This window comes from Typopeltis vanoorti, chromosome 13 (genome assembly GCF_054136105.1).
Source record: "Typopeltis vanoorti isolate ZY-2024b chromosome 13, IOZ_Tvanoo_1.0, whole genome shotgun sequence".
Classification (NCBI taxonomy): domain Eukaryota; kingdom Metazoa; phylum Arthropoda; class Arachnida; order Uropygi; family Thelyphonidae; genus Typopeltis; species Typopeltis vanoorti.
Window position 1 is genome coordinate 79,914,449 of NC_143561.1, and position 27,448 is coordinate 79,941,896.

Below are 27,448 nucleotides of genomic sequence, written 5' to 3' on the forward strand. Positions count from 1 at the left end.
AATTTCCAGATAGTAATAAAGATGCTAATTGCATAATAGCAGCGGCAATAAAGAATGCGCAGTAATAGCCAGACGAACTTAATTAGACATTAATATGTAAATAAAACATTCGCTAATTAAATTTGTGGCCACAAGCATTTTACAAGTAGGTGCGGTGTTGATATTATACATAGTGGAACACTAAAGAGGAAACTATTAGTTCTCCTACAGCACTACAATACCTCATAACAGAATATTTCATGCAGTCTTGCAAATCATTCAAAAAAATTGAAAATTTAGTGGTAAACAAAGCAAAATTGTTCCAATTGTATGCCAACCAGATTAATAAACAGCTAATTAATTTTTCTCAATTTTATTCTTCCCAGAAACAGCTTAGTTTTACTGGAAAGAAAGGTTCTAAAGGCTCGGTAGATTTCATGTATAAACTGAAGATGGGATATGTGCGTCCTTCGGATCATCGATTCTCGTAGTCGTCAACACTGTTTAGGACCACTCAGAAGCAAACTAAGGCCATGAGGCAATTATATCATTGCTAATAATTGTGTTCTCCGACGTAAATATATTTGTTCTCCAAGAGTAAAAATCCAAATTCCAGGAAAAGCCGTGCACCATGCATATCGAGACCAGCTTATTTTGAAAACCCTTTAAAGAGGTTCCTCGCGTCCTAAACGATATTCGAAATCAGTCAGATGAGGAATAAACTTGTGCTGTACTTTACAGCACCCGTTCCATGAGACCTTTTAGGAATTTTGTAATTTCTGGATAGTATTTCTCATATGGATATTGTTGTTGTTTAGAATTACGGAAGAAGCACCTAAGGATATCAGACCAGTGTATTATGTATGTAAATTAACAGCGTGTGTTTTCTGGCCGCTAATGTCTGTTTTGTGCGATGGAACAACTTTCTTTTATACAAAGTATTCATATAAAAGGTTATTTGGGTCCTAAAAGGGATACCAGGATCTCTCATATGGGAGCGGCAAGGTTTTTCATCCTGGTCTCATAGTTAGGTGCTTCTTCCGTAATTCGAAAATTCCGAACCCTAATTTTTTTTTTATTTTAATCAAATCAGTGTATTAAAGTTCTTCAGATGAAAAGCGTTTATACAGGCTCTTCATATCCTTTTCGAGATCCTGACCCAAGTTCAAGCTGTATTGTCTTTGAATATAATATGGAATATTCGGTGACATATTGATAATTAAATGATATCAGAGTATTCGAAGATTTCTGACAGAAACTGAACGACATAACACTTTTTTTTTTTTAATACAACCAAATTTTAATTTTTGATATGTTCTTTTCGGTTGAAAAGAACTTTTGGGAGAGAAAGTTTTATTCTACGCTTATAACTGACTAAAAAAAAAGTGAATTCACAAATTCTGTTTAAGTTTTGCTGTGTTTCTCATCGTTTAAAACTTACAATATTTTGACATGAATGCATTGCTCGTGATCACATGTCTAAATATCTTTATTACAACTTACAGGCTTTCTTCTCTAAATGCATAATGTCTACATCGTAAGTTTCGATAAGCTAGTGATATTCTTCAGTGAATATCATGAAGAAACGATAATTGTGCTAACATCGTGATGCCACGGCGACTGTTAACTGTATGCAAAACGATGATTCTATTTGGCATCCATATCACCATTTCTGTTTAAATTAAACAATAATGAATTACAGTAAAGGAATACAACTTTACTATATCGGTTACTTCCTTAAAAGTCTGTTGTAAAGTTTACAGAGTAGTACTGCGAGTGATCCATCATTCGCTTTTCATAGAAGCTACCTATCTGCCCAGAGTATAGGTCGCCACAATAAACTTGAATAACTACGAAAATGAATTAAGCTTATGAAATGATTTGATGTCCCTGATACTGAATTTTTTCTGGGCAGTCACTAATTTCTCATCGAAACCAAGTGCCACCAAACGGAACACCCTGGTAAATTAATAAATATATAATAATGTGGCCAAGACTTATACAGTATATTTACCACACAGACATATGTGTAATCGAGGAAGATTTCTTCGGGTAATCTTTCACGATTAGAGCTTAACTGGTGACGAGGTATATTTTTCGAGTTGGCATACCTATAGTATTATGATGGCTCCCGATTTTAAAGAAGGATGATATAGAATATATGCGACGGCGTTATAATTAGGACCACATAAATCTAGGCCTGCATCCGATAGAGGGGAATTGTCCATTAAGTGAACATGCTAAGGATGCCATCAACTGAAACTTGGAAGCCTTGACACACTAATCTGATAAAATAAAAGAAGTCTAATAATATAAATAGGAATGGTAGCCTGATGATGACATTTAAAGGAATATAATTAATAACTGGATGATGTAGGGCTAATTTTATATGGTCCTAATTATAACGCCATCGCATGTATCCAAAATCGAATATAATGCGATAGTAGAATGCCTTCGATCCTTTTATTGCAATACAAGGTTTAAAATCGCAATGGCATTTGTAAAGGACAGAATGTGGAAACAAACTTTTACAATTAGCATCTTTGAAAACTATGATCCTTCAAAGAGTTCTCTACTAGGAAATGACAAAAATTATGGATTTCTTTAAAAATAAAAATGTACAGTATATTTATATAAGCCTTAAAAACTCTATATGAAAAATCTAAAGGTTATTTTTTTTAAATATTTTATTTTATATTACTTGCATAATGTTACCTGCAATGTTCTATACTTTATTCTTCGTATTCAACATACAAATATGCAGTGCAGACATACGTATTGAATTTCCAGTATTTATATTCTAATTTATTCTTTAATTTATCCTGTTATATTTCATTTATGAAATATAACAGTATAAACGTACGTGAGAGAGAGAGTGTGTGTGTAGGATGCTAGCTGTCAAATAAATATTTTTTTTCCCAGTGTACAAGTCCTACACTCGAACTGCTACGCTTGTCATACTTTTTTAATCGTGTAAGAATAATATTATGCGAGTAAAGAGACCAGTAACTGATAATAGTAAAGCTGTTATCAATTGATACGAATGGCGGAATGATTTCCTGTTAACAGAAATACAAAAAATTACTGTTCTAATAAAACCAGTCGAGAAACTGCTTCCACAAACAAAAAGAGCGCATACTAAGATAAACAAGGAAATTTATTATTCATGAACGATGTAATCCAATATTGTGTAAATGAATATCACCGCAACTTTTAATAAGTAGAAGCACCAGGAAATTAAGTATATTAAAATTGGAAGTAACTATCGCTTGGAAGTGAATTTAACAGTGAGAAATATGTTTAAACTAATATAAAAAGTATAATGGGTTAAATGTTAATACTAATACAATGAAAAATATTTAAATCTAAAATTTGTAGTATGCCTTCTTCGTCAGACACTGTCGAGCAAGTTGGATGTATAACATTGTAACCAACTACAACTGTTCAAAACCTTTTTTTTTGTACGAAATTGCTGGCGTATCTTTAAGATTGGTTATTTAAAACTTCTGTTTTCGATATATCTGAATGATATATATGGCTAACGAAATCTCATTTAATTATTAATAAGCGATAAACGATTTTGTGTTAATAAACCAATATAAAGTGTATTTATACTACCTCTAATCAATATCGACTATAAACTGACCATTTACTTGCGCACGTCTTTTGTAAAAGTAAATATCCATAAAACATATAAAGCTGTTCCCAATATATTTACATATACACACACTGGCGGAGTACTGAAGCCGAGTAGGAACGATGGAACTTGAAACGCACCTAAAATTTTGAAATTTATCGACGAAATGGAATTAGGAACGCTAAAGTGAGAAGACGTATAGCCGTTTCAACTATATCAGCGTAGTGCGCACTCATGATAGCCGTTTCCACCTTACACTGAGAACCGCAGCCAACTGTGACAGCGGACCTGCATTTCAGGAAGCAAAGAATCATTCGACTCACTCACTGTACTACTTTCGTCAGCAGACGACTGACACAGTAAATACCTCTCAGTGCATGACTTTCCGTCTCACAACCATTAACCATACTCATTGCTGCGTGCGCACTGGAGTAGACGATGCTGTCTTGCTAACCTCTGATCAAAGTTGTCAGGTCTTGATGGTTTCGACGTCGCTTGTCACTTTGCATTGCTGTTATCGTGATGGTCCCCTGAGGGCGCTACAATCTGGCTCTAGCTGTTCACAACACAGGACAAGTAAAATAAAAACGGTAGAAAATATGGCGTGAATGGAGGTCCTTGGGGACTTTTCTTTTAACAATGAATTCAAATATGATGACGAGAGAGAAAGCGATCTTTTTTCTTTTTTTTTTTTTTGGTATCTTTTACGTACTTCCAGATGAGATAACGTTTCTACAAAAATTTCCAGCATGTCACTAAACCAAAGAAGCCCAGTTAGCGTTTCTCGCCCAGTGGTGCTGATTTTCTTCCGATCCTGTGGCTGCTTCGCTCACCTTCACCCTGGTACTCAGGAAGTCATTCATCATAGTCGGTTACTGCTTTAGGGCAATGTTGACAGCTGAAAAGTTTCCTGAACTACAGAAAAATATAACGATTTTACAAGAGCTCGGCTTTATCATGTTTATTTTTCGTTGAAAAAATCAGCAACTTATTCAAGAAAATTCTTGAAAGACGTATTCTATACAGCTAACTATAACGACTCCGTTTCCAATACTAGCCAGGTGCATAAATAAAATTCAGCAACTGAAAACAGAAAGATTGAGAGAGAGGGGAGGAGAGAGATGAAACACATTTTGAATTAAAATGAATTTCGAATAACCAATGCTAATCAAGCAGCCATAATATAAGCCATAATAGTTACACCAAAATTGATTTCGAATCTTAAGAATGACAGGGCAGACACCTAATACAGAAATCTCTGAACAAATTGGAGCCGGATTAGGGAAGGGAGTTTCTGTTATGAGAGCCATCTAAAAGGTAGTCTAAATAAATTAATGTTCTGGAAGTACGTATATAACTACGTGTATTTAGCTATATTCTGCAGTGATTAACATATCTACATAAGTAAAATATATTAATTAAACATATTTTGCAGTATAGCCCTTTACTTACAAAAAATAAATACATAAAGACTTGCACAGAACTATTTTAGGTAAGTATGAAAGAACAATAGTAATGTCTTAGATTTACGTGATGAGGGGTTAAAGGAAACGTGCGAGACTAAATATTACCCTACTTTGGAACCATTGTAAATTATATAGCAAAGTTTTACAGCTGAACTATACAGAGATATATTTCTAACATATAATCAATGCAAATATTATAATCTCACTCTCACAGCGAAATAGGATCCTGATAATGAATGCGGCTGCATTTTGTCAAATTTGAACGTTAGCAGACAAGAACCACAAATATACCCAAGGTTTAGCTAACTTCCCTTGAAGACATCAGGAGCCTATGAAATTTGGTATGAAATATGTAAAAGTAAACAGTAAAAGAGAGAAGAGTTTACCAGAATGTCCTTCATAAGGAAGGAATAGCCGAAGATATTGATATATAACCGGAATATCCGAATAGCATGCGTTTGTAATACACACACACACAATATAAGACCGATCTGTTAAAAAGGTTTTGTTACTTAGGAAGTATTTGATACTAATTTTGGATCTCTCTCTCTCTCAGAATCTAAACAGACAACTTCACACTTGATATTTAAACAGTCACCAATATCATTAAGCGTAAAATTTAATTGTAAAGATTCGTGGCAAGAATGAATTCTTACCACGAACTGAAAGAACAGTAATTTCGCTTATCAGTCAAGTTGGGATGGAAATGGATTGTTTTGAATCAAGGCTGAAACAACTTACGGCTATGAAGTCAGAGCTAATGTCTGTCAAATAAGCGTGTTCTTCTGATCGGTATGCCTATTTTTATTTTACGTGATTATAAACCTTGCTATCTCCTTATGATAAAGTCGAGCAAAATCAGAATATCCATTGTTACCTTACCCGTACCCACTTAATGGTATTAAATGAGAGTGGTAATGCAGTTACAAAATTCAAGATTTGCTCGAAAGTACTTCTAGAAACCAAATAGCTTAAAAGTAAAATGTCCATTCAATTATTCGCAAAGAGATTCAAGAAAACCAAATCTGAGAACCCCAATATATGACTTTTGATTCACTGACGTTACATATTCCGGTTACAGATCAGACCCAAGGTTATATTTTCCACATACTACCGAAAGCTTCGAATTCTTCGTGTTTAATATGCAACTTTAATTTGATCAACTGGTGTAGAGTGTAAGGACATTTTATCCTTTTTTCGTAGATAGCTACTATCACAGCAGCATTTCTGGTATAAGCAAATATAAATTCAAATATTTACGTAGCAAGATCAATTCGTAGGCGCAAATTCTCGTCATGTTCTTTACAGAGGAATTTCAGCAAAATAAAAGTGTATACAACAGTTTATATATCACTCGTACTTAGCAGGAGAATAAAGTGCAATAGCTAATTAATGACACTTTCTCCTCTTAAAGCCGACTACTCTGGGTAGCTAAAAACAGTGACATATACTTAATGGTTATCAGTAGTTCTTGCTCCATTACAGTGCGGAGGGGAGATAGATGCTGTGAAACGCACTTTAAAAGAAGTGCAATTTGCTCAGCCTCGTGCAAGCAATTGTGCTTTTCTTTCATTAGATATTTTAGAATATAGACTGAAAATGTGAATTCAACTATGCTCAACTGTTATCCTAAAAAGAATGCTACAAGACTAATTATTAAGTGCTGCGAAAACGCTTTTTAGAAATGGTTGTTGTTGTAATTTCTCCTCTAATACATAATGCAATACTTTTCCACGCAAGACATAAAACCCGCATATTAATCAACCACAGGCTATTTTTTCCCGCAAGAAGAAACTTAACTGAAGCCGCTTATGTCAATAACGAAAGCTCTTGTAGCTTGTTAAGCTCACGCTAATTACTACCATGCCAAAGCATGTGATGCATACATAAACAAAGTTTTTTTTTTCCCCTTTTTGAAACAAAATTCTGGAACACGTGGAAAGGTTTGATGAAAGTGAAAAGAAAACTACGACCGGTAAACTTAGTCAGGAAGAAAACAAATAAGAGAAAAAATATATAAAAAAGCATCAAAACCGGTCACTTACAGAAAAGTTAATAAGCCTTAGGCATATTGGATCTATAAGTGGGGGTCAGTGAACAGTGTGTAGTAACAGTTTTGCTATTAATACATTCAGAATCCATAATGTACATCAAAAGAAAACCGTTGGTCACAGGACCATGCAAAAAAAAAAAAAAATTACAGACACGACTATTTTTAATTCAAATCCGACTGAGACATTTCTTAAAAATCTTAGCAAATCTTTCCAATTTGCAGATCTGGTTGGCCGAGCATATCGGCTCTCGCACAGTGGACATGGGTACATATATGGTTGTTCTTAGGTAGAAGAATTTCATCGCCCAGCTTTATTAGATCGCTGAAGTAGCTGGGGGAAAGGTTTCACGTGTGGCACGGTTTCCGGACTATATAAAAATAAATAAAAATACAAAAATATACAAAATTAATAATAATAATAATAATAAAATCCTTACTACATCCGCAAAGTTTTTTTTTTTTTTTTTAATCCTTCCGGTAAGTGGGAGGACCATAAACAATCACTTTGTCATGAGTGACTGAATTGTTTAAGAATGCTGGATGAAAAAAGGTCAACGATGAATATCACTAAGATTTCCAAGTCCAAATTGAACATACTAAATCACTGCCGATGGATTATTTCTGATTATCTTATCAAAGATTATAAGAAAATGACGTGCCAATGTATTCTAAAATGTATTCAGAACAAAGATTTTCCAATAAATAACGAAATCGCATTTGATGACTAAGCGTTAGACATTGATTCTGCATGCTAGTATTAAAATCTGTGGCAATCCTATGGTAATTGATGTTGAGAATACTTTAACGTTGGATCATAAAAGATGCTCAAGTATGTCTGCCTGGAGCTAAAATACAACTGTCTGTAATATATAACTGATGTAAGTCTGGGGTATTTGTGCTAGTGTAATAAGCGAATAATGTAATAAAACTGGGATCATTAAATGATTTTTAGCACATCTGTTAGCTGCTAAATCAAAATATAAAACTAATTTCATTCATACGTTATACTCAGATTTGACAATGAGAAATCCATTGTCAGAGAAATGGCAGCTCGTTGGATGCTAAGTAGCATATGAGCAACTGTACACGACTGTCTTTATTAATTATCGAATCGAGTTCATCGGAAATGGTTTGGCAGCGATCCATCTGGTCGATCCATCGAGTTAAGCAAGGCCATAACATCTAAGGATCTTTCTTGCCTTTTAAATGGTTTAGAAATGAAAGCAAAGGAAATTTAAGACACCTGACTAGAAGGAAGTAGGGGTGAAATGCAAACACTCCGTAATTGCTTGCACTCTCAAGACCGTCTGTCTGTTAATGAATGCAAAAACCTTCCCAGTTATGTATAATATCAACTTACTGACATTCGGTTTGAAAACTTTATAAAGGTTCGTCACGGAAATCTAACCCGGATTTTTCTTACTTAACGGCAAATGTAGTGACATTTGCTACGCTAGGAATTAACGAGAGGAGAATGTCTGAACTAAATGTACTATGAATGATTTCACATTCTTATATACTAATGGCACGAAACCTAAATAATGAATTATGGTTTAAATTATTAATTTCAGAAATTAAGACATATACTGGGAATTTGAGTGGTGGAATTTGACGTTCTTGATATCGAAGTGCATAATGGTGATTATAATTGAGGAGACCGAATAAGGAAGATAGTATTATTGCTTACCCAGTAAAATTTTGACTACGAGTTCTTTGACACACTGAATTTCTCTACTGTATGTGTGTGGGAGGGGGGGGGGGGAGTTTTGATGGTTCCTTAATAAACATGGAGAATGAATAGTTGAGGGCGGGTTTATATTATCCTTGCGGAGGCGTAATAAGAATTTATTTAACGTGGGAGACACTGGTTTGGAGAATCATGCAACTAATAATGTAACGGTTAGTAAAGTTGGACGAAGTCATGATAATTATCTGAAGCAACATCAAAGGAATTAGTTATGGTCAGCATTAATTACTTAGGGCTCCTCGGTGATAGTCAGCACCTGGAGCAGGAAATTAAGACCAAGATAAGAAGGTATTTTTAATATTTTACACAGACATTTTTTGAAAACTATTTCATTTATCTTCCTGTTTTTTTGATCAGCTTCCACCAAGTTTGGACCCTTCTTCATTCATATACAAGATGTCAGAAAGGATGGATAGCTGGAACCCACCTGAATCATGGAAGAGAATAACTTGTATCATGATGATTCGTGCCCGCCATCAAAATAAGGATATTACGACTGCTGCCCAATGCTCCCTGAATACAGTAAAAACAATCAGGCATGAACTAGAGACTTGCAATGGTGACTACGAGGATGTAGCAAGAAGAAAGATCCCTAGCAGACGATCTGATTGCGTTCGTACAGCAGAATTCCTCGCAAATCTGCAGGAACAGGTGTTGAAGAACCCTGGCATTGGAATTCGGGCTTTGTTCGTGGAGTTGCTAACTGTAGTCAAGCCCTGGATAACAAGGGTAGCCAATGGTAGGCCGTATGTATGGCAGCAGGATTCGGCCCCTTGCCACACCTCTGGGAAAAGTCAAAAATGGTTGTCTGAAAATTTCTACGACTTCACCAGTCCAAATGTTTGGCCTCCAAACTCCCCAGACCTTAACCCCATGGATTATTTTGTATGGGGCGCAGTTGAAAAAGACACCAATCGCACTTCCAGTAATACAAAAGCCCAGTTAATGGATAAAATTAAAACAGTTTTTGCGGCCCTTCCCAGGGAGACTGTAGCATCAGCTTGTTCGAGGTTCCGAAGCAGAATTGAAGCTGTGATCGATGCTAATGGTGGTTATTTTGAGTAAATCTTGTTGATAGTATTGTAATTAACTCTGCCTGTAATGTTTTTTTGTCAATTCATTAAATTTAATAGATACAAAGAAGATTTTCTTTTTCCTTACGAAACTGTCAAATTTATCCCGAACACCCTGTATGTGATGTACAGTACTCCTGTTCTAAAACCAGTTTGTCCATGCCTTAATATCTTCTCGACTTCATTTTAAATCCTATTTATCAATATTTTACAGAAATTTTGAGGGTACTGGCAAACTAATTCCCCCTCCAATCCTTACATCTGGTGAGATCTCCTTTCTTAAGGAGCATAATTGGCATGGCTTCTTTCCGTTGTTTAGGTATCTTTTTAGTCTCTAGCGCATTGGTAAAGATCAGCAGTAATTTCTTTGGTTGTCTTAAGCATTTCTGTTGCTATATTATTGTTGCCCGAAGCCTTTCCACTTTTTATGTTCTCTATTACGTTCGTTATTTCATTTATAGATACAGGTTCTGATGTAATATTTAAAGCTATGCTTACAGAAGGTTTTCCATTATTGTTCTAATTATGTCAGTTATATTGTTTTCTACATTTAAAATCTTATAAAAGGGTTCTTTCCATATTTTAACAGTCTTATCCTATTCAATTAGCAGCAAACCATCCTTATCTCTTATAGCATTTACTTACATCTTTTCGTCACAGCATATTTTTCTTCTCATCTCATCACCCTGTTGTTGCAGCCTTTTGTGCTTCTTCTGCCAAACTGACCACATAATTATTTTTATCCTCTCTTGCAATTCTTTTAACTAATTTATCTTTCTCTCTAGAATTGCTGAAACGAATTTCTTTAGCTCTCGATTTAGCATTTTCGAACATCTTTTAAATTTTATGTCTTTCTTCTACATGTGTCTTATCTGATAACTAATTCTTATTCTTTTGCACCTTCTTAGCACCTAAACAGTCTCATACAACCTCATTATATACCAATTAATTTTTTCCAATGCTTTTCAACCATGTCTTCTGTGCGTTCTACTTTCTAACTTCTTATTTTCCAAATTAATTATAATAAATTACCCTCGAGTGCAATATGATCAATTTGGGTTTTAGTATTACCATCTGGTGATATTCTGGTCATTTTATGTATGTCTTTATGTTTAAATAAACTTCCTCCTATCACAAAATGCCACCAGTAAATCACCATTCTCATTTCTTTAACTACATGCCTCGTTACCTATTCCTTATTCATTATTAATTTTGCCAACATTCATATCACCAATAAGAACTGCCATGTTTTGATATTTGTGCTATACTATTTGTAACGTGCCATAAAAACTCTCCTCCTCTACTGGTGCATAAATTAACATTATGGTTAATTTAATACATCTTGAACATAATCTAGCCGTTATTATCGGTTAACTTATGGGCTTCCGATTTATCAAGCTTTTACTTGTTTCTGCACTAAATATAAGTACCATATTTCTTTCGTGATCATGAATACAATATTTGATATCCACCTACAGTTCTCATTCTTCCAAAGTCTGTCCATCTCAACTCACTTATTTCTAAAATATCTGTTCCGTAATTTCCCACTTCCTTTATAACTTCTTGTATCTTTCCAATTTGAAACATAGTTCTAACGTTCATGTTGCAATTTCTTGGCCCTAACGTATAACAAATGACTTATATAAGCTGAACTGCGCAAAAAAAAAAAAGAAAAAAAAGCAGATGGAAATGATTGGACACATAATGATAATAGAAAGCAGAGAAATTTATGGAGTGGTTTACACATGGATCCCAGAAAGAAAACGCCTAAATTAACGTAGCAGAAAATGACAGAAAAGAATGGCAGGCTGGAATAGCTAGAGAGAAGCCGAACTGTGACTCAGGATAGAGGTATCTGAAAGAAACGGATATCGGTGCCTTATGTGCCATGAGGCACGAAGAGGATAAGTATGAAGTTATAATTGTGTGGAATTTCCATTCTGGAAATTCCACCATTAACGGAAGTGGCACCGATACAGAATGGGTACAACTGAACGACACTTGGAGTTGAGTTTGTCCATTTAAGTAAATTTCGTAATAAATCTGCCGTCAACTGAATGAATAATAAGTTTTCAAAGAATTGCGTGATAATGTGTGATAAATCAGCTATTATGAATGATATAATCGACAACTGGCATTAACTGCATCATTAATCAACGAATGCAAACAAAAAAAAATTAACTGCACTTAACTAGAAATACTAAGATCAACCGAACAGCAAACTTTGTTTGCTGTTCGGTTAATCATTTTTGCTTTTTGTTTGCGAATATATAAATAATAGGCGACAATAACAGAAAAGAGGGATGGATAAATAGCATCTCCAGAATATTTTTTATGATCTAATTGGGGTTTTAGAAGAGGGGCGGAAATGAGTATTTAGCAAGTGTAAATGTTCGTGTGCATGAAAGAAGGAAGAAATACTGCTTGAAATCAAAGATAAAACTGCGTTATCATAAAAATCAAGCAGGCGTATCTTTTGAACATCTTCGATGAATTGCCGCACTGGGAATAGATAGTTCTTTCTGAATGGAAATTTGCTGTATTATTCCACTTCATGAAGATGGTTTAAGCTATATAAAGTAAAGAATTATAGACACTTCGGCCGACATATCGAATGCAGTTCCGAGCATCTACTGGAACAGGAATCTGCACAAAAACATTCAAAACCAACATCGAAAACATGGGTTTCCATGTCAGGACCTCAATATGCAAGCCCCGCATTACCCGAATCAACATGCAACGTTGTCTCAATGGTGCAAAGAGCATGTACATGGACGGTGTGGTTGTGGCGAATGCCCGGTGAACGTCTCTTGCCAGAGTGCGTAACCACAACTATGAAATTCAGAGGTGAGGGTGTGATGGTATAGTCCTGTTTTTCCTAGTTTGGCCTCGGACAGCTGTTTGTGGTACCACGAACACAACTCCGAGAGATATCTAAGCATTCTGGACAATGCAATGCTTCCTACTTTGTGGCGTTTCTACGGAACTGGCCATTGTTTCTTTCAGCAAGGCAATGCCATGAGGCTGCTGCTGTAACTGCGTGGTTTGGGAACATGAACGTCACCACACTTGACTGGCCTCCACAGAGCCCTAATCTGAACCCTACTAAACATCTGTGGGATAAGCTGGAGCGTCAGGTGAGGTCAAGGGACGTTCTCCCCACAACAGTCCAGGACTTCATTACATGCCTACAGGAAGAATGGTCCAAAATCCCCATTGATCGCTATCGTACGCTTGTGGAAAGTATGCCCGGTAGGATTGCTCGGTCATCGCAACGAAAGGAAGTCATACATCTTATTAAGGTAGACGCCATGGCTGCTTGTTCCTTGTGGGTCAGTAAGGAAGGCAATCTCGCTTCTTTACAGCTGATCTTTAAATGTTAGACGTGTAGACAGTCAAGTGGGGAGTGGAGTTAAAATTTAATAGGAACAAATGCAAGTGTAGGCGATTTTATAAGTATTTATTAGATGGTTAGAAGTTGAACGGAGAGACTTTATACAGAGTTAATGAATACAAAAAAAAAACTATATTTTGGCAGACAGGAAATTTAAAGTTCGGGAATTATACTTATGACATACCTACTAAATCTCAGCAGATTTTAGTTTTAATCAAAAGAACTTCACTTGTGGGAGAAAGGATGTTATTAAACGGTTACAAGAGTCTCTGGTCAGGACAATAATTGGTTTATAGCTTACATTTTTACTCATGCAGATTTTTAATGACTGTCAAGTGTAAATGAAAGTATTCGGAAAAATGCATTAAGCACCAGGAAGGATCCTGCCATTATAGTTATTAGAATTTGTTAGGTTTGAAATCTGTTGAATTTAGCTAATATAAGATGGAGACGATATATAAATGAAGTTTATAAGTTCATTCACAGGATATATATATATAAGTAGAAGGCTGTAGCACTTATAGAACCAAGCTCTACAAGAGTGATAATAAAAAAATGAAGAAGTTAGGTAAAACGAAATATACGAACTTCATTTTTAAAAGGTGGGAAAACGTGTTGAATCGCCATCAATAACCAGTTTTGTACGATGAATCTACGTAACTTAAAAAGCATTAACTGGTTATTCGTATTAAATGATAAGGTTAATAAAAATTAATGGATAATGATCATCTAATTCAGGCCAGAGGGCACTATCGAAAACGTGTTGGTATATTTTTGTGTATAAATAAAATAAAATAAAGTAAAAAAATTAAAGAGGAGTTTGAGAAATTAAAACTAGGAAGAAGATACTGTAGGTTATTGGTGCAAATATGTACAAGCCAACATTACTGGAGTCTGTCCTATGTTATTATATGGGCCAAAGTGTAGTGATTACTTAATTTATGGTTCACTACTGTACATTTTTTATTATTATTATTTTATTTATTTATTGGCAGTGAGTTAGTTTTGAATTATGGCTGTGGGGATTAGAATTCCTCTGGATGCATTGATTTCCCTTTCCCAAACCGACTTCAAACACATTTGATATTCGTTACATATGCTGATTTTGATCGTTCGTTAGTTTATGCCGCCGACACCCTACATGAACTTAACTAAGTCTCCTAGTGAAAGGCAAATAATACAATTTAAAATGCTCTTAGATTATCATTTATAGATTTGGGCAATTGCTAGATTTGTTAAAATCAGAAACGGTAACAAATTGGTTACCGTTGGGAACAAGTGATTACAGGGTTTTTTTTTTTTTTTTTTGGGGGGGGGGGGGGGCTTGTGTACTGTTTCGGATTGCTCTTGCGCAATTTTGAACTAAAATGGTACGGTTTAAAAAAAAAAATGTTTTTTTTTTTAAAAGTAAGGACAATACAACGTTTATTTGAAAATATCAGATTTCATTTAACTTCTATCCAACAAGTTATTTTCTCTTTTTCCTCCAAGAAATTGCTGCAAAAACATTGATGTTCTTTTGACGATTCTGATGTGATGGTGATAAAATAATAATAATAAATAAAAAACGATATTTTCTTTATAAACAGACAGATATGGAGATTACACTTAAAAATGTTTTCGAAAAAATCATTTTGAAATTTATGGAGTGAAATATCCAACAATTTTTTATTAAAATTCCAACTACCACATTTCATTAAAATCAGCCTGACCAGAGCAGATACTAGAGCTATTATATGCTTATACACATGGGGATAGCCAAAAAAAACGAATTCCGACTCGGCTTGCCATAATGTCTTGATATAAGTAGCAGTAGATACACGTAACTAAACACGATAGCTACAGGCCATTCCACAAAAGCCTACTAGATCCAGTGAAAACAATGGATGATTGCTGAAATCGCTGCATACAATTCAAGGGGATCCTATTTTGTAAAAGATAGCGCCAAGTAAGTTGTTGTATGTTTATATTTCTTTACAAAAATTTCTGCCCCAGATATTGATAATGCCAGCCCAGATGCCAGCCTGGCTGGCTGAGTGCTTAGAGTATCCGCTCTCCAGCAAAAAGGCTGCGGGTTCGAATCCCGCCGTGGGCATGGATGTTTGTGATTGTCTGTAGAAATACTAGTGGTGGTGGTGGTGGTCGGCGGTAGATGGCGCTGGTGTAGTTGCGGTCAGTGGTGGAGACAGTTGTAGAGCAGGTGCCCTCCCTCGATGAGTCTTTGGACTCCCTGGAGGTGTCAAATAATAATAATATTTCTGATTAGTCCTAGTCTGTTTGTTGTGCTACTTAAGCTGAAGAGAGACAAACTGGAAAGGAGAAATTTAAGTGCACCTAACCCACTGAAAATATGAGCAGAGCCTTTTTGATTTTATTTATTTTTTCTTGCAGACAATGAACATGGTTTCTATGTGAAAAAAAGTCATATCAAACTTTTCAGTAGCAAGGCCACACGTGTTTCCGAGATATTGGATTTTCAGGGAGCATTTTGTATAATTTAAGCAGTATGAATGATTTCCACGTTACTTGCAAGTGTCTATTAAAATTTCTATATAATATATTAGATCATAGATTAACTTCCGTTGATTCATATTCATCCTTTTTAAAAAATGCAAAAAAAAAACCGCGATATATTAAATTTCAATAATATAATTTATTTGAATGTAGTAAAATCTCTCTCTGTTTAGGTAATCTTGAAAGAGAGGGAGGGGAAAATCTGTGAAACATTTCAAGTAGCAAACTGTTGAATGTAGTAGTCAGACTATTAAACGCAAAGTCAGCCTTTGTCTCTGTGATGCTACCATTGCTGTTGCTATTAATTTGAAACTCTATAAGACTGCGGTCTTAACCTTCAATCATACTTGTTATTGCATAACTGAGCACACTCACTCATATTACATATTCGATCATAATAAGACCCCCCCCCAATAATGCTAATAAAACTAAATTACTGTCTTTAAATTACATTATGACATTAGATATCACGTTACGAAAAGCATTACTACAGATTAAAAGTTAATAATAATTAGATGTACAAATAATATATAAGATGCAATTAATGTACCAAGGGTAACTAAAATCCGTGAAAGTTCAGCAGTCCAATAAAAAGGTTATTAAGGCTCCCTTGTGTAATTTTGCAATCTTATATTTTATGTTCGTCTAATCTGCACGAGTAGCAGATTGGTAATTTTTGCTGTTTACTGTAGATTGCAAGAGCTACTACCCAAAACTTAAAATGAAAACACTAGAAAAACGTTATAATAGCAGAACACTGTTATATATATTCTTGTGCGTCTCTGGACTTGGTGGGATGCCAAATTTTCTTTTATCTACTTTAAATTTGATGATGCGAGATCAAGGCATATATTGCCCCCAGAGAACAGAACATGTTTTGAGTACTTATGTTTTATCGTTTATTTTTCTCTTTTCCATGTTGCATTTTGGCGGGTAAGACGGAGCACTCAGACTCTCTAATGAAATGCTCATAATCTGAGAATAAATTTCCCCTTACATGGAGTCACACATTCCATTAAGAAAAATTTGACTGGAAGCTGGCCTATTCTTTGTTGTTGTTTTATTTCTCTACAAACGTATAAATTATTTGTAAATAAAGCTGAAAAGCTGAACTTTTTTTATGAAGTTCATTTAACATCTTTAAAAAGGCATTTTTATTTTATGACCCAATGAAGTATTTCAGCTACCTGGAAAAACAATAAAAAGACCATTAGACATCTAAACCCAGGTATTCTCTCGGTAACGCCAACTATAATGGAACAAATCAACGTAGAGCTCACAACAAAACGCTTCTACTGAACGAGAGACAGGTACATGAGGTGGGATTTAAGGTGCCAATACTAGCACAATTCTGCCATTCCGTAATACACAAAGGATATACCATTCAGGAGGTGTCATCACTGTTGGAAAAACCATCTCGTACAAAGACGAATGGAACGTGCGGATTATCTCGTGAAAATGGTCGTTGTAGTAGTGATGTGGCAGATATGACAAAGAAAATGGAAATGCAGTCCGTTTTCATAAGGACGACATATTACTTCGCTGCAATCTCTTTAACGTTCCTTCTTATAAAAGGGAATCTTTATTTGCCACACTACAATAGCTGCAAGTGCGTCATTAATTTTACTTATAAGTTCTTTCAAATAAAAACTTTCTCTCTCTCTGTGTGTGTGTATGAGAGAGAGAGAGAGGGGGGGGGGGAATCACCTACATTTTTCGTTATGTGAAAGGGCTAAATTTAAGTTCTCTAACAAAATTCTGTGAGCAACAAAAATCTCTTTATTCATTTACTAGAAAAAAACAACAACTATAGAATATATTAAAAACTGCTATTTTTCTGCTTGATAACATGAATACATAAATTCCATGGATTTTTAACAATTAATGCATGAGTCGCTTTCTGTTATAAAAATATGCTGCATCATACCAATCTGTTTAAGCCCAGAATTCAAGACAAAGTAATAGATTTCTATCTCTGAGACGATAAGAGTGAGACTAATACTCAGAAAATGAAGTTTAGGGAAAATAACTATGTAATGACAGAAAAACGTGCGATCCTTTAGCTGGTTCCTCTGTATACAAGAAAATTAACCCGCTCATGCATAAGGGCCTCACATGAGGACACATAAAAATGATGTCCTCAGATGAAGACATCATTTTTAACATACACAGGGCACAAATTTAACAAAATTAATTAATTCATGATAATACTGTAAGATTAAATGATACTGTATCATCATTATAATTTTTTTATAAATGAATATAAAAATTCATGCATGAGAGGGTTAAAGGGCTTTGCTAATGGAGACTGTCTTTTATTACAGCATATATTTGTGTTTAATAATCTAGACTACCATTGCGATTTTATTTTTCCCTCATCGGCGATTATCATTCAGGAACTAAAGTGTTGAACGGGCTTTTCTTCGAGCTCCCTTGGATTCCAACTTAGCCACAATGAAGACCCAAATAAACGTATGATTGGCGAGTCCTAAAGGGAAAGTGGTGGGGAAAAAAAGGCATATATGATTCCCATTTAGGGTCAAATCCTTTTATTAAAATAGTTCAGAACGAGGTAACTCAAAACCAAAGGCAATACATGCTTTTAAGTCGTGCCCAATCTTCGCTTTCTTGAAACCGGTTTTTATCAATAACGCACTCATATGCACGAATTTAAACCAATACTTTAAAATGCACACCTGACAAAGTGATCAAATAATGACTCGTAAAAACAGGAGGAACACAACCGCCATAAAACAGCCAAATGAAGTCTAAAATTTAAATAATAATAATAATATTAATAATCAGAAATAATCGAACTATCTACCTGAGTTCAACATACCTGTTTATGTTGAGTGCTAGAGAAGTGACTAAAAGAAGAAAAATCATTCAGAATGCCGAGAATTCAATTTGTATAACAGTCACAGTTGTATAAGCTACCCATAAAATAAATTTTCATATCACAGCTTCAATAAAGTGAACCAAACTTCGGTAACATATTTCGTGACAAACTAATTTAGGGAACATAACTTAGTAAAATATCCATCTTTGAGATATATTTAGAAACAATTCTCTACTATCCCACCCTGTTAAATAAATATGGAAACAACATTAACAGCAGGGAAAAAAGTTTGCTTAAATGCACACGAATGGACTATAAACGCTCCTATATAGAAGGCAGTTAGATATGAGACGAGAAATTGGATAAACGTTCCCGAAAATTACTCACAAATCTCGTTAGATAATCGGTTTCTGCAGCCGTTGGAAGAAGAATGAGCTTTAGTGTGAGCATAAACTCTACAAAGCCATTCATATTTTTTTTCTGTGTATGCTTCAGCATCAAGCTGTGGGTCGAATTAATAACGCGTGGCTGCCACCACACCATTACGCTAATGTTGAGCTGCTAGTACACGCAGCTCAGTAAAAGCAAAGACGTGTTCGGGAGTAGACCAGCCATGGGTCTTTTAATTCTAGCCTTCACTTCATCCGAACTGAATGTACCTAGAAAACCGCTAAAGTATGTTATCCTGTACATATTCGTACATATTTCTAACAACTTCTGGAATGATATAAATCACATTTTAAATAAGTGTAAATTTTAGACAGCACTTTTTTTTTTAATTTTTGTAAGGTATTAAACTCAGTATTTGATACTGAAGTAATCACGCTTTGTGGAATTAATATTGCAACATCACAATCATTTATTAATCTGCGTCTCCTCTATGACAAACACACCAAAGGGGAAAGCAGCTAAAATGTTCACTTTTACATCAATGTATATACACACAGATACGAACTAATTCAGATACAGAAATATATTTAAGTCTATCACTATACTAAACCGGAATGAGTAAGAAAATGATATTAAAACTTATTATCACATGACACCTCCAAGGATTTATCGCCTTGAGGGTATTTCATTTCATACACCCACCGCCTGCACTAGTTAATTCTTCATCCACATATAACGCGCTACATACAAGCTACGCCACAATCCATCAACTATAAACAATTACGTATTTACCGCAAACTTCGCTCCCCAAAAATTCTGTATAAAAGCACTGTACGCACTAATTGTTTAGTTATACAAATCAATATGCATATTTCATTTTTAAAAAAGGAAAGGAAACGGGAAAAAAAAACTGCGTACGCCTGAAAATTACAGAAATCATCCAGCATTCAAAAGCTCAAAAAATCAATACGCTGAAGTTCAAATAATCAATGTTCGTTAAAAAAAATAAATAAATAAAAATAAATGTTCCGAGTGAGGGAGTGGTGTTTGGCAACAGAATATTCGAATGTATTTCTTAGCTGTTTCCTAAGTGAATATCTAAAAAATTAACGACATATGATCCTGAAATGTTAGCAAACTAATCTTAAAGACCTTAGAAAGTGATGTTACTTTATTTTTCTTCGGTGCAATCGCGAAAGAATTTCTTTAATGGGAGAAATATTCTCCATGGAATTTGCCGAAAAAGTAATATTCAATTACTGAAATAATACCAATCTGGTATTATTTCAGCGGAGTTCAGTTACAGCATATATAAGCTCCACCTATAAACTACAGAAACTAGATAAACATCGATTGAATATTACTTTTTCAACAAATTCCATGGAGAATATTTCTCCCATTAAAGAAATTCTTTCTCGATTGTATAACTGATATGTTTCTGCAACTCAATGACAATTGTTTATAATAATTCCCAAAACTACCTAAATTATATGGTTTAAGAAATAAGACTTTTCTAAGATTGATAGAAAATAATATATAGTTTCATAAAACACATCTACCCTGTTTTAATAACCGAAGGTAAGATTACATGTATAGAATAATTATGCTATTAACGGATGCTTGAAAAACAAAAAGGAAGTACTTATGTATATATATATGAAATATGAATAATCTTCATTATAAAGACAGTAGCAAACAGTTCATCATAAAAAATGTTCGGGGTGAGGAAGGGATGTTTTTTTTTTTATCATAAACAACAAAATATTTTGCTTAGCTGTTCTAACGACAACGATCCATTTAACTGCAGCAGAGTAACAGTTTGCAGTACATCACTGAAACCACTTTCAGTGATGAATAGTACATTACTATGACTGAAACGGTTTGGTTGAGCTTAGTTTGATGAGATGCAAATCAAGTATCACTCATACGATATATTTTTTCATAGGAGTAATGGCCAATTGCGACCCTGACCTAGTTTATTTATTTTCTTTTTTAACGATACTTCAAAGAAATTCACAGCTAGCCACATATCTTAGGAGTCGCGCTGTGATCGAGGGTATCTACGTATAGAAGAAATCACAGCGCGATCCCACTTCCAAGCGTTCATATTTCTTGTTAAATATCAAATATTTAACAAGAAAATATGATATAACAACCAGTCGCTCGTTTGAAATAAGTAATTCTCTGAATTTAAGAAAACAAAAATAAATAAATAATAATGTCCCTGCATAATAACACTGCAGTAAAAGATAAGCGAAAGAAATATTTAAAGATTCAATTTTGGACACCAAGTAGATCTCTATCTAGGTCTTTTACAGCCAATTCCTCAGTTATCCAATCTCTGGCACAAGTGGGGATTTTCCTTCGAAAAAAAAAAAAAAAATAAAATAAAACATTTTCATTCGTTCAGGAAAATCCACCAAGAACATACATAATTGCAAAATAACAGCAATTAGGATCATTAGAAAAACGAAACAGCAACAGAATATATAGTATTCTACAGATTCTGGATGATCCTTGCATAAAAGTACACTCAAGAAGCTGTAGCGATGAATGATGAAAGGTGAAAAATCAGAACCCTATTTCCAAAAGTCGGAGTGCCGCCTACTCCGTTTGAGGAAAAAAAAAAACAAGATGCATTCGTCTTCGTAACAACCAAAATATAAAATCATGAAACTTACAGCAAGACGTATTGTGCAGTCATAGACTGCACAATGATAAGGTTCGTCTATAAATTACCTGACAGATGTTTTATCACATTTCGCACGGCTAAATATGATTGTATACGTGATACAATCAACGAAAACATTAATGTGCATATAATTGTAAATTATTATAAGAATTATATTGATTACAATAAACACTTTTTTGTAATAGAATTTAATTTAGGAGCATCTAACGTACAGGGGGGGGGGGGGGTGCTGAATCCAAATCTGTAATTCAAAAAAATTCCATCACGCATAAGATTTCAATTAATTCGACTAGTTATAGTATAAAAACTTCATTTAAAGACTCCATGGAGTTAATTATACATTCTTCGTAAAAATATAATAGATATGCACGAAAAAAAATTCAAAAAAGAAGCAATGAATAAAATGAAGATATGAAGATATAATACACCATACTGATACAATGACCTGCCAATATTCGAATAACAAATAAAACCAAATGGATACAATAATCATCTTCCCAATCGATTCACTATACAACGTATCAAAAAGGAGTGAACTGAAATGCCAACAATGTAAGCTATTAACTCTTCCCTCCAAAAACTCATCCAGCTAGCTCATCTGACAATATTTAAAATAGAATAAATATGATCAATAAACGTCAATTCGTACTTTTTAATTATACTTTTCCACATGAAGTAACCTTAGTGTAGCAGACGATATCTGCTAAAGGGAGCTTGAAAAAATTTATGCTGACTCACCACCAGTCAGGCAAATATATCGCTAGTTGCCAACTGTCAGTCTGCAACGATTGCCTAATATTATCATAATCGCGTGTTTAATCTCTCGGATCTGGTCAATTTATAATTTTTTTTGTTATCCTATGGCTAATGTTTCTTCTGGGTAACTATTAATGTTGAAGTAGTTCCTTAACATTTAGGTGGGAGAAGAATTTCATTGCCTAGTACGAAATTACTTCCCTGTTATTCGAGGCTTGAAAAAAAATTCGTTTCGTCTCTAAACAGGATTTCAGATTTATTTAAAAAATAAACAAAAATATAAATAATTAAAAAAACAAACAGCCCACCCATGGCATAGTCATAAAAAAACTACTTGTGTTTTACTGTTCATCCCTCTATGACACATGAAAAAAACTTTAAACATTTTAACAGTGACACCACCATTTATTATTTATGATAATTTTCACGTGTATTCAGTTCTAACATGTCTTGATTTGCTCTTGTATGAAAAAAGTTAATTTATTCTGTGCTACTCTCAACATATACTGAGAGCGCAAATATTCAAAATTATCATAAAAACTCTCAATAAAATAAAACCTTGAGACTACACATGCATTAACTACTTCACTGAGTTTTGTTTTATTTTCCCAATGTGTTTGGAACCATTGTAAATGGTTCCAAAACATTGGGAAAATAAAACAAAAATGGGATAACTCTCAACTTTCCAAGTTTCTACTTATTCCATCATTGGTTCGAAATAAGCTAATAACCGCTGTACGCAGCACATTTATTTCAGGCTACTGTGTTGCGATTACTTACTTCGCTGTATGCTTCAGGGCTCTCAAAACAAACTGATTCGTGCTTATCGAATCCTCATTAGTCGAATTCCATTATGACAAAATCAGTGATAATCAATAAAACTAGCTTTTGAAATGACTGGCATTTCTCAAGACGCGCAATAAGGTAAGGCTTTAAAAAACTATTCACGACATAAAACATACCAGTGAATCGTGGAAAGCCTTTACTGCTTGGTCAGAAAATACATTAAATCACACAAATTATATTCTTGTTTAATACTTTGTAAAGCCCAAGCGAAAGCAAATAAAAGTATGCGCGTAAAGTATCTTCACAACTAGCCTACTTGTATACAGAGGCTGACGACTTCACGTCGACCACCTTAGCATTCCAATAATGCACTGCACAACTTCTATCGGACGTGTATATTGCTGTACATTATAGGTGAAATCTCGCTACCTAGATTTCGATCCTCAGTTGTGTGAAGACAAAAATTTACGCGAACAGACAAAAGTTTACTTTTGTCTGTTCGCGATCGGATAAGAAAACAATATAATTTCTTGTCAAGTGTTATGTAATGCCATAAAACTGGCATTTCATAACCCTGACGTTTAAACTAAAACTTCTCTTCAGTTTTTATTTTTATTTTTTTAACTCATCAACCAAAAATTCTCGGATGAGCAGACGAGCGCTGTTTTCAAGCCATGATCATAAGTAGTTCAAAGATGATCATAAAGTCTCGATAAGGATGATAGAAACATGTGTTTGCCAACTGGCGTCTACTGACAGCCAACAAATGCTAGTTAATGGATAGTACTCACTGCCATGTATTTCTCATGATAAGTATATTACGACCCCCGTATCCACCAGACCTTCTACCCTGCAACTTTAAATTCACCTAAAAATAAAATCGCTCCTGTTGAAGCCAAAGAGCAAACTTATTTCAACTAACCAGTAAAATTACCCCAAGCTCGAATCCCGTCTGGGACACCAAGAACAAAAATATAAATATGCGCAATTTCGTGTCATATCCATAGATGCTTTTATGTAATCGAAAGCAATACCAAAAGTAAAGGCTGCAAGAGTCGACAATTTCCATAAAGTGAAGATAACAAGACAGAATGACACACACCATTCAAGTTGTAAAAGGACCTCGGAAAATATAATTATGTCATAAGTAACATATAAGCAAATGAGTTGGTTTTAAAAGGTATTTGCCATGCAAACTAATCAAAAACCATACCAATAAATCTCATGCTAATCTTTAGAGCTTTTATATATATTATATTATTCAAGAGAGTATCCAGTCATCATGTGAAGGTATGGATGGATTTTAGAAGGCAACATAATGACAGTTCACTTTCATTAGTTGATTAGTTCACTTTCATTTCAAAATAGCGCTTTAACAGAGGAAATTTTGGCTCTTGAAGAGTCTTGTCAGCGTAAATATGTGCATTTGCGCATTTTACAGTGCACGTTATTAATCATTCTGTTAGGCGCTTTATGTTTTCATTCAGTTATGAAACGAGTCCACTGTATTCTATTGTTCAGTTGCCTAGGTTTAGGCAACTGAACAATAGATGAACAACAACGTCACAAGGCGAGAGTTAAATACGCGCACCAGTAGGAAACACTATTTTGCTAGCAAATGTATCTGCTAGATATGCAGGGAAAAACCTAAGTTTTCCCGCCGAACGGTTTTCCACGGTTTTCTCCGTTTCTACTAGAACTATTCAGAACACGAATTTAATGATAATATCTAACAATATTTAATCAAACTCCTGAAATCTGACAGAAACTAAAAGTATAAAAGAAAGAGTGATTTCCGATATATTTCTCGCGCGCGCACACGTTTAATTTACACCGTTACCCATGTCAGTATTCTGTAGTTCTATAAGCTGTTTAGGATTAATCGGAAGCTTTAATCAGATTCAAATTCAAAGGGATTTATTTAACCACCTTGGCGATCGAGAGTTTGAAGTGGTGAATGAACGATACGTTACGAAGGAAAGAGGCGAAACGCGTCACAGGTTTAGCCTTATGACTAATATTCATGATATAATTCACCAGAGCAAGTGCGACCACCAGAGAATGGCCCTGTATGTTAAAAAAATAAAAATAATAATAATTAAATGGGGGAACATAAAAAAATGACTAAGCGATTTGAATTATTCAGAAACAAATGCGAGGCAGGTAAAGCTAAGAGGTTATAGATGTCATGTGTTTACCAGGGGTTAACTACGTGCCTTAAGCGAAGAAAAATCCCTGCCGTCTCCGTGAGATACTAGTTCATTTCAACAAGCGTGGAAATATTTCACGTCTTTGAATGATTTACATCTTTTCTGCTAAAACTGCATCTAAAGAAATAAAGGTAAAATAAACAGAAAAAATATATTCTGACTTTTTATCAATATAAACTTACTCTATGCACTTGTTTGTTCTGTTATACAATCTCGGCTTTTTAGTCGTTTTCGCTCTGGAATTAAATTACTGCCACTGAAGAAGGGAACATTCTCTACCAATAAACTTTGTGTTTGTGTGCGCGCCCGCCGATATACCTATTATAAAACAGGTTATCCATATGACTTACAAACCTTATTTGTGCAGAATGATATTTTGAGGCAGGCAGACAAACAGACGACGAGAAGGGTTCATTACGTATGTGAAACCTGCATCTGCTTTTAGTTTCGTAAATTTCCATTTATTCATTACTAGTAGACTAATTCTGATTTTTATCATCATCATAATGCTAATTACCGGTATAGACCATATTGGTCTGTTCCGGTCTCATTATCCATCCAATATCCTTTTTTGAGGTCTACACTGCCTTCTCTTTCCAATTGACTTATATTTTAGTGCTTGTTTAGGATATCGGGTGTTGGCCATTCGGTTTACATGTTCTATCCAATTTTTGTTTATAATTGTTTAGTTTTTCTTCTATTGATTTTGTTTTTAGTTTTTTAAAATGTCTTCGTTCCTTTAATGATTTTTATCATTTACTAAAATCACGTTAATTTAATAACGTGATTTTGGTAATTACAATTCTGATTCATAACTTTCACTGCCAAGTTAATCCTAAACCAAGGACCAACTAAACAAAAGAAAACTATGAAAACCAAATGCAAAATAGAATAAACATAACGTGTATGTTTTATATTTTGAACTTTTCATTTTATTTATTTCAGTGCTAGATGAAATATCAGGCAGCACTGCAAAGAATGGAATCAGTTCTATCTATCACTAAGTACCTATGCAAGATAATGAAGAAAGGCGTGCTTATAACCCTTGCACGAGAAATGACAGACTATCTCTAATGAGACAAGTTTGTTCACTCCCCCTTCTAAAGCACATGAGCTCCCCATAGGACCGAGAGCACGTTTCACGACCTAATAAAGCGTCATTGGTTTCAGAGATACACTTTCCGGAAAATATGAAAGTCTAGTGAGTGAGTCACACCTTAGGTAACATCCAAGCCAGGAAAACGTGAAGGATAAGACGTGCCGGTTGCCGAGAAGAGTGCTGATGAGGTTTGGTATTGCCATGACAACCATGGAGACTCTTGTTAGAATTCAAGGTCCAGAAAGTAATGAGGTATCCCTAGGGTGAGCCAGCCTTTCTCACAGTGTTTGAGGATGAATGGGGAAACAGGACTGTTGACGATTCTAATTATAGATATTTAAGTTTCTTTTTTTTGGGGGGGGGGGGAACTACTATTCCTGCATTAAACAATCTAGGAGAGGCTTTTAAACATTAGCAACAACTATGATGACAAAAATTTATTTCGATATAAAAAAACAAAAGAAAGAAACGTTATTTCAAAGTTTCAAGTCACAAATATTAACACCCACTTAATCATTAATACGGTTATAAATATTAACAAGTTTAATTAATGACCACATAAAGCTATTCTAATGAAAAAATCCTAATATATTCTAGGCATTATGCAAAATTAATTGTGATAAAATTCATAGGTAGTCTTTTCTTTCCGTTATGCTCCCCTGAATTAAATTCGTCAGTTTATTATCTAAACTGAGACTTCGGATTGAAACCATTATTCCTCTCCTAAGCAATATGTGTGATAAGCTCAAAACTGTCTGACATTATGACCACGTGGGTACTAAAGACATTAAAATATCATTAGTCTCCGTCAAA

The 27,448-nt window shown here is 34.6% G+C and overlaps 1 protein-coding gene across 5 annotated transcripts in view; it reads right to left on the reverse strand.

Annotated features, from left to right (window-relative positions):
• Nucleotides 1-27,448, reverse strand: part of LOC150100308 (CUGBP Elav-like family member 4) — an 865,263-nt gene that overhangs the window by 601,733 nt on the left and 236,082 nt on the right. Inside the window, exon 1 of one of the 5 annotated variants that reach the window (XM_090402322.1) lies at nucleotides 2,695-2,766. The exons of the other annotated variants lie outside the window; for them this stretch is intronic. The gene's annotated coding sequence lies outside the window, so the exon portion shown is untranslated. Of the gene's footprint in view, nucleotides 1-2,694; nucleotides 2,767-27,448 lie in introns of those variants that run through there. 5 annotated transcript variants of the gene reach the window in all.